Below are 12006 nucleotides of genomic sequence, written 5' to 3' on the forward strand. Positions count from 1 at the left end.
TTGAGTTGTGCCAGGGGAGGTTCAGGCCGAAAATGAGGAGCCATTTCTGCTCAGAAGGAGCAGCCAGGCATTGGGACAGGTTGCCCAGGGAGGTGGTGGCAGCACTGTCCCTGGGGGTGTTCAAGGAGAGGTTGGACGTGGTGCTTGGGGACATGGTTTGGTGGTGACATTGGTCGTAGGGGGTTGGTTGGACCAGATGGTCTTGGAGGGCTTTTCCAGCCTTAATTGATCTATGATTCTGTGATCTGGGGGATGATCCAGTTTGATTCATGACTGCGAAGGTTTCCTGTTGGTAATTGAAGAAAGTTATTTAATTACCTTTTTAATTATTTTAAACGTAAGTAAAATATTGAAAAAAATAATATTAGAAGCTTATATATATTTTTTCAGTGACAGAAGGCAGGAGAGCAGACCTCAGTATAAAAGATGGGTGCAGTTTTCAATTTGCACACGTGGCATGTGTGAATGTGCTTCAGGAGCGTGGGGAGATGCATCTCCTCCCAAATCCCCCATGACTGTGACCAGTAAAGGAACAGCTTTAGGTTCACAAAGAACAGTCCCAGAGGGTAGCCCATACACTTTCCAGATCCTCTAACCCTCGTGTTTCTTACATCGGTATGCTGTCATTTTAGGGGTGGTTTTAACGTTTTTAAGACACCATGGTGTTATTTCCACTGTAGGTGCCACAGATCACTTAGAAATGCCAATTTCACATCTTCAGCATCTGACCTCTTTATTCAGTGTGGGTAGTACCTACGGGAGTCTTCACACCAGCTGCACTGCAGTGGGGCTGACCTGAGGCTGGCGGGGGCATTTCACCCCAGTGAACGCCGAGGGTTTTCCCAGTGGGGTCGCCTTCTTCTACACAGGTGCTGGATCTGTTTGTGTGATCCAGTTCCTTTGGTAGATAATTGCTTTTCTTTAACTCACTCTATTGGCTGCATAATCATATTTCTCTTTTTTTACTGATGTGCTTGAGTTGTCAGAAGAGATTTTTTTTTTAAGGACAGCAGCACGTTTTTCCAGAAATGATCCACAGGGGAGATGATGAGCTACTAGAGCTTAAATTTTGCTTTATTGTTCCATCAACCACATCCTGTATATTTCCATGCGCTTTGAAAGGGGTCGTAAAAGGCTTACTTCACTGGGGTACAGAGATAAGGGTAATGAGTTACATTATTAGAATACTAATTGGGAAGTCATTGCTGTGCAGAATGACCCAAAACATCTTTGTTTAGCATAAGCCTGTAAAGAAAATTCAAGTCTTTAGGAAGCCCCCATGGGATGAACAGGAAATAATAAAGCAAAAGATTCAAAGTCTGGTTGTGTTTGCTGTGTTGTACAGCTCGTGTAACTTGATCCCAGCAAAGAGCAGAATGTGGTTCAGTAATAGCAAAGTGATTTCCTGCAGACTGATAATAACCAGCGTATATAAAATGTGGGATGCCTCGTTGCACAGTATTTCTGCTTTAATATTTCAGGAGTTGATATAGGCTGCAATACATAGAAATGACAATGTCAGTCTGAATTTGCAGTGTCTGGAGATGAGATTAGGTAGAGGTCCCCAGGCAGGAATAACGCCATTGATGGTGCTTAAGGACAGTTTAAGCACAGAGCGGATTTGAGGCACGTCTGGAAAGCTATTTGATCATGGAGAGGTTTCAGTTCATAAAGCAAAAGGCTGCAATTTACTGTTTTCCTAATTCCCACTGGAAAACAATTTGAAACAGACCTGCTGAGATTTTCCATGTAAGTAGAACATCTGCTTTATGGTAGTAATCTGAGATGCTATTTCACAGCAACAGACCCTCACACTGGGCAGATTTGTTGCACTAACCTGGACGCAAATAAACCCAGAAAATTCAATAGCATTATGTAATTTTCAATCAAACGCTCTTGGTTACAAAATACAGCCACTTAAAATGCTAAGCAGACAACGGTAAATTTCTGTAATGAAGCACAACCCCCAAACAATAACATACTTAGAATTAACATTGCTGAAAAATATTTTCTACTGACACGTCTATTGCTTTTAAGATCAGCTTGCAGTCAGACATTTCAGTAAGATGGGCGGATATAGTTTCAATACTCTTTCAGGGAGCTCTGTTTGAAAAGATGTTCACATCCGATTGAGACACAGGCAAATAGTCCCAAGCACAGGGGTGGGACTGGGGACTTTACTGGTGCAGACTGAGGTGTATGGGAAGCCTGACCGCAGAGTGGCCAGGCTGGGCTGCAGCCAAGCTGCTCGAGTACTTCCATCACATTCAAATAGTGCAAGGTTTGTTTGACCCAGTTTTTCTTTAAGATTCAAGAGTAAAATTAATTCCAAACCCAAAAATAAATGCAGCCTAAACTGCATGCTTTTTATGTATTTTTCTCGGAAAGCTCAGTGAAAGCATGGAAGTCATCAAAATGGTCATATGCAGAGACCTGTTTTGTGGTGTGGCAGTCGATATACAGCACATAATCCATATGAGTTTCCTTATGTTTGTGGTAACTAGCAGAGAGCTTTCTCTGAATGTAAACACTTGGTAAATCTGTGTACTGTAGTGCTAATTCCTTGCAGCATCTGCTTGCCCTTCAAAGCCTCCTGAACTTGGAGCCCATATTTTTCTTGGGAAAACTCAATTTCTGCTCTGTTGAGCTTTCATAAAATATGGGGTTAAACACCTTAGTTAACATTTAAAAGAGCCCTTAGATCTGTTGAGAATTTCCACAGCTGTTGCATTTGAGGTGGTGACAGTGTTTGTTGGTGAAGCATTGATGGTTTCCGTCCGCAGTGCGTGGTAGGATGTCCTCTGCTCACAGCTGTGCTCCGCGCTACAAAACTTCCCAGGGCTGGAGAACAGAGACTGGAAGTTGGAATAAAATGTCCACGGAGACCTTTCTGCTTGAGCCAACCGCTTCTTGGCACGCTTCACAGATTAGACACACTCTGCAGTGACAATTTTTTTCATGTGTATATCATATTAGTGATTTAATTTATTATTAACCAAAAACAAGCTAGCAACTGCAATTGAGGTACCCATTCAGTCTGAGCCCCATTTCATGCTGGTAGGAAGAAAACAACAGAATTTGATCAGCTGAAATAAAATTATCTTGACCAGTCTTCTATGTTTCATTCACATCTTGAATAATCCCCGCTTCAGGGAAATCACCATGCTATATTAGCACTACAGACAGGCTGTGCAAAGAGGCAGAGCCCAGGCTAGTTTTGCAAGGCAGTATTTTCTGTAATCCTTAGCCTCCAGCTTTCCTGGTGGCATTAAAGTGCAGAAAACAGTCCCCACAAAAACAACAGCAAAACTTTAACGCCTTTAAAAACTTCTTAAAATATAAATCACGCCTGGTGACACATTATGACCTTTCCAGGGCTGATGCTGGCTCTGGTGGCAGTCTGGCAGAGCTGGGGTTGCCCCCATCCCTGCCCAAGGCTTGGGGCTGCTGGGGCTGGGTGCCAGCCCGCAGCCTGGGCACTTCTTTTCTAGCCCCAAGGATCCTGTGGTTGTGTGATCCTGTGGTTGTGGGATCCTGTGGTTGTGGGATCCTGTGATTCTGTGGTTCTGTGATTCTCCTCCAGCCCCATGGAGCCTCTGGGCTTTTGCAGGGCGCTCTGTGGTACCTTCTGTGCCTTCCCCCAGCTTGCTGCTTCCTGCTGGGCTTCCAGGAGCCGACTGATATTTATGTCTGAGTGGAGGGGAAGATCCTCAAAAAGGCCTCAGCGTCAGTCTGTCAGTACAGATCAGAAAAGCAATTATTTAATTCAAAGGTTTATGCCAGTAAAAAATTAAAAGTGAAATGTTCGTTTCCTCAGAATGATCTGAAGGGACAATGGGGAGAGAAACAAAAACCATCGCTTGGTACTGTTCAAGAAATCAGACGAAATCTGAGGTCAGTCAGGGGACGGAGGCGGGGATGTCTGAGCAATTCCCCTTCCCTCTGGTGGGGAACCGAGATGCTCAGCAAAACCTTCAACTGTTATCTGGAGGACGGGATTTTGAGTGTAAATGCAAATTAGCTAGATTAAACTTAGTTTTTATGACAAGTTCACAGTGCTGTTGGCCACAACTTTTTGTGAATTCTTGCTCCTAATTTGTAAAGGTTTCATGCAATATGGCTGAAAAAGCGGTACAGCTGTGTGATGGTGTCATGTGGGAGGAAGGCTTGATGTTATGTGTCCCTTCTAGCACTTGTATGCACATAAAGAAATACAGAGAGGCATTGCGAAGGGTTTCTCTTGAGATGTATCGTAGAGAATCACGATTCTGTTGGTTTGTTGGATACCTGGGTGAGAATAACGAATATTATGCTGTGTGCTCGTGTCGGGGTGCTCGTGTGCAGGGGATGCTGCTCTGTGACCACCACACGCCCCTGCTGTGCTGGGTGGTACCCAGCACCCAGCTTTTCTGGTCAACCCAGTGGACCACGGGGTCTCCTTGTAACTCTCATCTGCTCCAGGGTGGCACACACGTAAGGGCTTCCTCCATATGTGTGCTGTGGCCAGCGTGCCAGGTCAACCCTAACCCCTGTGCGTGCACCTAGGTGTGAGCACTGAGCCCTGCGCCCCCCAAACCCACTGCCCCTGCTGCATACACGCCGACAGTGCTCAAGGCATTTATGCAGTGGGGCTGATAGGCGCAGAGATTGTGTCCGCACTAATGGTCAATTAGAAATCCCAGGCAAGCCTCCTCCAGGAAAAGGGAACCTGTCTAAGAAAGTAAGACCTGTGATGGCCTTATTACAAAGATCTGTAGAGGCAGATGTAGGAAAATTTGTTGTGTCAATGGCTTTTTCTAGAGAAAGACTGTCCCAGTGGCCTGCTTCACTCCTGTTACAAGCAAGAAAGCACCCTAGGGGCATAACAAATTGATAAAATGAGAGTTACAACGACCGTCAAGGAGATAGCATCACGCATTAGCAATGCTGTGACAGTCACTAAGGGAAGAGGACTGTAAAATCCTCACACGTCGTCAGGTCAGAGCAACCCAGTCAGCCTGTGCTAACCGTACCCATAGAGCGACTGCAGAGCCCTAACGGCTGGACGTGTACAATCCAACAGATCTGTGAGAGTGTTAATTGCAGCTGTGTTCCCTAAAAACTGCCCTGAAAAGGTCATCCAGAGAGGACACTGCACTGCTGCAGCTTGGTGAGGTGAGGCAGCTGTCTTCATGCAGGACCCGGGGCATCCCTTGCCGGGGCTGATACTGGGCTGGCATTTTGCCCCAATTTGCTTTGGCCATGAATTTTGGGGGGGAGCACATGATCTCCTAGGGCAGCGAAGGGACTCGGTCCCCTTGTGGCAATAGCTGGGTACCCATTGATGTATGAGCTCAGTCCCCAGGCCCAAGCAGTGGGTGTTCACCGCTGCCCCCCTCCACCTGCCAAGGCAGACACAAGGAGTGACGTTACTTCTTGCTGCCATCCGAAGGCTCCTTTTCCTGCAGGTTCATTCTGGAAGTTCAAAATCTCAGTTACCAGACCTTTGAGCAGGCTGTGTGGGACTGAGTGGCTTCCTCACCAGCAGTTGTCACAGGAGTCCCCCAGACATGAAATTCCCAGTCCTTGTGCAGTGCCTGGCTGCCCGGGGAGGCATTCCTCTTAAAGGCTTGATTTCCTTTTATTTCTTTATTTCCTCCGGGGCTTCTTGAGCCCCCTGGCCAAGGCAGCAGATGGATGCATGCACTGAATCAAGGATTCTAGCCATAAACTTATCTCTTGCGCCTAAAATAGAGATTTCTGTAAGGGCTAGGTGTTTTGAAAATCCACATTATTTTAAGTATCAGAAGATTTTTTTTTCTTGGAACAGATCCATGCTATTTATGTACAATGATGTACATATATATTATGTACAAACAGTTGTATTATGGAATGTTTTATGTATAACAAATTAAATTTTATAGCTATTGTAACATATTTTCCTGTGCCACAATGACAATTATCTAATAGATCTGTCTTCTAAAAAAGCATTTAAACATCACTTACCAAATGCATGAAAATTACATGCAAATAATTTCTTATGTGAACAATAATTACAAATTCACTCATAAGCACCATATGATTAAAAAAAAAAAACACTAACTTTATTAATTATGAATTTTGCTGTTCAAGAACCACCCTACCATCAGCCCTGTAGTCTCAAAGTAGTTTATTTCAGTCTGACTTTGAGCTTTTGGGTAACCAGTCTGTGTAACTGCCTCGTCTGCCCGCTATAAAGCCATTTCCTTAACCCCATACATTCGGACTCAGGTGCTATCAGACCAGACACACCGCCAGGTTTACCCTTGGATTGAGACGTTGGATGTGCACAGAGTAACGTGGGCTGGCAGCTGCCTCCCGAGCTGCAGGCAGATCCGAGGCAGCACGTCCGTAGTAATTCACTTGCACCTGGAAAAGGAAAGGTTGTAAGACAGCTTCCAATTACCAATGATTTTATAGTGATAGGGGTTTTGCTGTGTGTTAGATGCCTAAAGGAGGAATTAATGGCAACCATGAGGCCAGTATTTTGGAGAAGCAATTAATGAAGGACTGCGGAGACGTCAGGCACCCGAGGGCAGCACTGGGCGAGTCCTGGGCTGAGGGCTGAGGGCTGCAGGTACCCCATGGAGGCCACCAGCAGCAGGGGTGGCACCAGCAATGAGCAGGGCTGGGGCTCTGAGGGGCAAAACAAACAGCTTTCAGTGCAAAGCCTGATGAAAACAGATAAATTCAGTGTAACCTGTTCTGGTGTGGGTACGGGATTCAAGCCAAGGTTTCATATGCTGCTTTTTGGGTGATACAGAGATTTAGGTATAGATAATTATAAATCTTCTTTTCATTCTCTATCACGCTCTGCTTCAAAATCTAACCAGAAATAAAAATGCTACAGAATTCTCCCTATATAGATATATCTATATACATATATACATAAAATGAAGAGTATCCAGTTTGCTGCCAAAAAAAAATTTATCACTTAGATATATCAAATAAATCATTCATAAAGGGAGGAAACAGCTTTGAAAAACCCTGTTATTAAGCATGAAAAGGCCAGCACTGTTTTGGCCTCTAGCAGCAGTAATTTGCAGTGTATCCGATTTCCTCACCAACAAAAACGGGTGAGTGTAATCGTGCTGCAGGGCCGCGTGGCTTTCTGCACCTACACGTCAGAGGGATGCTGGTGCCAGAAGCCCCTCGTTGCCTTACACGTGGGTCTGTTTATGGTGAAAAAGGAGTGAGCAGGAACGGTGAAAAGCTGGACGTGCTGGCTGTTACCCTCCTCGGTGAGAGTCTCAGCAGGGCGCGCAGTGATGGGAGGGGAAGGAAGGATGGCAGCTCCTATCTAGGTCAGGTCCCTGCCACCACTGCTCGCGTTAGAACAGCTTTGCTGAGCCCTGAGCCCCAAGATCCAGCCCCGGGGGCGACCAGGTGGGCTGAGGGCACTGCCCAGCCCAGCCCAGCCCCATGTAGAGCCCCGAGCCCGGGTGCAGCCCCTCGGGTCCCAGCCCTGCGGAGATTTCTGAATGGAAGAGCTTTTCTGCTTATGAATAGTTATTTTGCCTTGCATATGTTCACAAGATTTATCAACATAAGCTGATATGTTGGGTGATTTTTTATGCATACAAATATCCAGTTGGTATAGGAGACTATTCTAGCAGGGGAAAAAAGCCAGAATTTGCAAACTGGTATGCTCGGGAACAGAATACCTGATGAACATTCACTGGGTTTCTTGCAGAGTACTCTTAAATGCCAAAATCAAAATGAGAATTAAGAATTTAGTAAAAATTAAAGACAGCGACAGGCTGCTAGGTGCCGATTGCTGGGACACCTGGAGCTGGCAGCTGATCTGCGTGCCACAAAAGCCATCCTGCTCCCAGCTGGGCAGGTCGGGAGGCGAGCAGAGGCCCCATGGACAGCAGGGCAGGCTCAGGAGGAAGGCAGCACTGGGAGCTGTAAGTTTAAACTGGCTTGGCCCACAGAACTGGATGTTTTATTTCAGCTTTAGGCAGGAAGATGCTTCTGTAGAACAGTCTGAATTTATGCTGAGGCTCATTTTCATAGAGAAATTAATTCTAGAGAATTAAACTAGGAAAACTGTTCAGCACAAAATAACATCTGAAGAAGAACATGCATTTTTTCCAGCCTGTGGTTGCAGTGTAATTTGCGTGAGTATTGGAAGACCCATAACTGTTCGCCTGATCTTTAGCTGATGTAGGTCACCATAGCTTCATTGCATGTAGCACAGGTAGTTTCCTCTGGCTTAACAGAAAGAAAGAAAAAAAAAAAGAAAGAAAAGAAACAAACAGAGGTGTTCCCCCCGCCTCCCCGGGAGGAGCTGCCCTGCCATCTGCCACTACGAGCACTGTCACGGTTCTGCGGGTGCCGTGGAGGCTGGAAGGCACCTCTGCAGCCCCAAGCACACCTCACTGCTGAAATCTGCCCGGCTCGAACAAAAATTGAGTCAAACTTCCAGCCAACTGAAACGTGCTCTGGCATTTCAGCCAGTTATGAATCCTGCCTAACACCAGCACACTGAGAGATCCTAAAGGAGTCACTTAGCTAGCCGAATAAAAGCCCGTGTGTTTCAGTTACCTGACTGTTATTCCCTGAGCATCTCTCGTGTTTTCCCCAAGAAACGGTGACGTTTGCACGCTGCTGGTGGTGTCAGCTCCTGGCCATATGGAGTCGTGCTGGCTGCAGGGGCAGGGGGACCAGCTGCCGGGATCCCCCGGGAACAGCCCTGCACAGGCAGCGCCAACCTCTGCGGAAGGCAGGGGCATGCGACACGGGGCCCGGGCTGCCAGCTCTGGGTGCTGAGTTTCAACAAACCCCCAGAAAACCTCCTCAGCACCGCACGGCATGCGTTAGGTCCTGGCCCCTTCCCTGGCCTAAATGCAGGTGCTTGGCCAGCTGGCAGAGCTGCCGTGCCTTCCTTCTCTGGTCTGTGCACTGTGCTTTATGCTGCTTCCCATGCATTTGCCCTAGAAATACCCTTCTGTCGGACATTTGGCTAAATTTAAAGCTGCAACGAATGGTCCAGGAATGGAGCACATGGAAGGATAAGGGATCAGCTCGCACACAAGGGCGGGATGTCATTTTGGGGCAGCTTTCCTCCCTTTAGGAGGTCCGATTTGGCTCCTGCGGGTATTTAACTCGTCCTTGCTGTGGCACAATTCCTTTCGCTGCCCACTGCACTTACATAAAGCTGTCTGTGGGGACCAGCTCTCTTTGAAGTGGCTTACAGCGCTGTGTCGTCTCTTTGAAGTTCCCAGTGCCTGGCAGGAGCGTTTAGCATCGATTATGTTCCTGGCGACAGGCTGAGATGTGTGCTCATGCAGGATAGCCATTCAGTCCCTGGTTTGGGAAATGGAGAGGGGGATCATTTCCACTGGGTTTTTGTTTGTTTGTTTTCAGAGAAAAATCACAATTGGATAAACCAACCGCAACTGTAGAGTGAACACCTGCCAAACCTCATAAACTGGAAATGCTGAAGTGCTTGGGACTGAAAAATCACCTACTGGAGGGAGAATCGCAGTTTCAGTTAATTCTGATGTTTATTTTATTCTATAGGTACCTGCACCGCTTCCGCAACTTATGTTGAGTTTATAAAGCTAAGAAGAAAATTCCTTGATACTGAAATCCTAAAAAACCTCCAGATGTTTGTACATCAGTCGTCCACTTTAAACTGGACAGTGTGAACAGCAAAGGGAGCTAAGCTACAAAAATATAAGAAAATGAATTATTCATAAAAGTGCTATATTTGTACTGAAGCAGTATGACAAAACATTTTAAAGCAAAGGTTATGGATTGTGATATCAGCATATGATTATATTATAAGAGCGATTTAACTAATTCCAGTTCGACCAGATACGAGCATCTATATTGGAGTTACGCAGATGAGCTAAATTTTTACTTCCCCGTTTTTTGCATAAAACATTGTTAAATCCTAAATGTCCATTTTGAGTTCTCCTTAAACACGATGTCCTAACACACTCCGTTGGTTGGAAGAACTGCAAACAAGAGTATGTGGTGACTCCCTGCAGTCTAAGACGTTACTGGACTCTGGTGGAGACGTTGGCTGGATGCCTGCTGGAGCGTCCCATGCTGGCATCTGTGGAAATGCCTTAACTCACCGCCCTAGCGCACGGCCCCGGCGCGCCGGGGGCACAGGAGCTCGGAAGCTGCTATGGGTGTGAATGTGCAGGATATCTGCCGCGCTGGTCAGGACCTGGAGCAGCGAGGAGCAGTGGCTCTGGAAGCCGCTCGGATACATTTCACCTCGGGTTACTCAGGCCATGCTTCTGCATGTTGTGTATATACGTCGAGAAGTTCAGTTCTGCTCCCCCCTAAATTAGGCTTTCTTAATCATGTTTTCTTTAACAACAAGCTAACTGTACAGGACAGATACATGTGTAAATAAGGGATTATGCTTATGTATATGTTAATATTTATATGTAAAAAGTTATGTACATAGGAAAGAAAAAAAATGGCTCAAAGAATGTTTTTAAAAGTTTCTTGTGTTTAAAGGCACAGACAGGACATTTACATAAATGTGCTATTTAATTTCAGCATAAGCGTTTTTCGCTCAGTTTTCCGTCACTTTTATGTTGATCCCACCGGGGCTTGGTGTGACGAGCAGGGCTTTGTGCAGCTCACAGGGTCCTTGGCTGCAGTGAGAAGCCGTCCTGGCGAGCGGTGCCCTCACCGCTGAGACAAGCTGCACCAGACCTCGGCTGCTCCTTCTTACGCACGGTTCCTAACAGCACGGTGCTCTCAAAGCCACGGGGACGCAGGGGGAGGCATTCCCCAAAACTGGGCTCTGTCTCAAGGCGTTCCTCCTGCAGCCCCCCACGGGTGCAAGGCGCTGGGGCCCATCCTGACCGAGCGCCTGCTCCACGCCGAGCAGCCGTAAGCCGCAGCCACCAGCACCCCGTGAAGATGCCCCAAGCATCCTTCAAGCAATGGCAAGCTGGGGGCAGACAGAAGAGAAACCACGTGTATCACCGCTTTCATTGCCGATCTATTACCATAGCTATGTTTGCCTACCAGAATTTGAAAAATACGTATAAATGCAGTAGCTCATAATCGTAGACTTTCTGAAGAAATGCCAAAATAGTCATAAATGTTCACAGTCCAGGTAACGCAGCGCTTGGGTTGATGTGAACCACGAGTTGTGCTGACCGATTACAGCATGTGCATAGCAATGTGGATTTTTTTGATTACGTCTAAACTAAAATCCATTTGAATTGCAGCTTACTTCGTCAACAACCGTATGTTGCGTGTTTCAGGCCTGTACTTCTTGTTCAAGCTGTTGAAGGACTGTGGCTATTAGTTAAAGTATTCTGCTCTAGAAATATCTGTAGCCTTCAGTGTATCCTCGAGTGCCTTACGCAGCTCGTGAACAAAACTACTGACAGTGAAGAGATGGGAGTCGTTCCTGGTGGTCTGATGCCAAATCCCCTGGCGGCTCCAACGCCGCCGCTGAGACCTGGCAGTGGGCAGTGTGTTTTAGCACAGTAATGGATTTAGTTTAGACTCAGGAAATTGTATTGTGAATATGTGTATTAAACCATGTACTTACGTATTGTACATTTTATAAAAAGGAACTACTGTAAATTTATGCAAACTGTAAACCAGAGAAAATGTTTTTTTTGTTTTGTTTTCTTTTCTTTTCTTCCCCCCTCCCCTAAGGCCAGTGTGCCATGACTTGTGTTCTCTAAAATAATCTCTGAATAAGCATACCCTGAATACGTAATGTTTGGTTCAGTGCTGAGACAGTAATTGACAGGCCTAAAACAGGGCTGGATCGATCAATTACAGAATTTTACACATATTTTTGTATTGTGATTCATATGATATATATCAAGAGACTTTCTATTCATTTGTAAAATACATAAATTATTGTAAGCTTTTAATAAAAAGATCTGTTTTAAACCTTGAAATGAGACAATTTGCTTTGTTTTGGTTCTTCTCCAGGCTGCAGCTGAAAGCCTTCGGTTAGGCACAGAAACGTCGCGGTTTGGTTGGTTG

General features: G+C 45.9%; 1 protein-coding gene across 4 annotated transcripts in view; it reads left to right on the forward strand.

Moving 5' to 3' along the window:
* Positions 1–11918, forward strand: part of JAKMIP3 (Janus kinase and microtubule interacting protein 3) — an 83933-nt gene extending 72015 nt beyond the window's left edge. For all 4 annotated transcript variants that reach the window (XM_068689332.1, XM_068689331.1, XM_068689334.1 and 1 more), the window contains exon 24: positions 9547–11918. The gene's annotated coding sequence lies outside the window, so the exon portion shown is untranslated. The remainder of the gene's footprint in view (positions 1–9546) is intronic.
* The last annotated feature ends 88 nt before the right edge of the window (positions 11919–12006 follow it).

The sequence above is a fragment of the Anas acuta genome, chromosome 7 (assembly GCF_963932015.1).
Source record: "Anas acuta chromosome 7, bAnaAcu1.1, whole genome shotgun sequence".
In the NCBI taxonomy this organism is placed as follows: domain Eukaryota; kingdom Metazoa; phylum Chordata; class Aves; order Anseriformes; family Anatidae; genus Anas; species Anas acuta.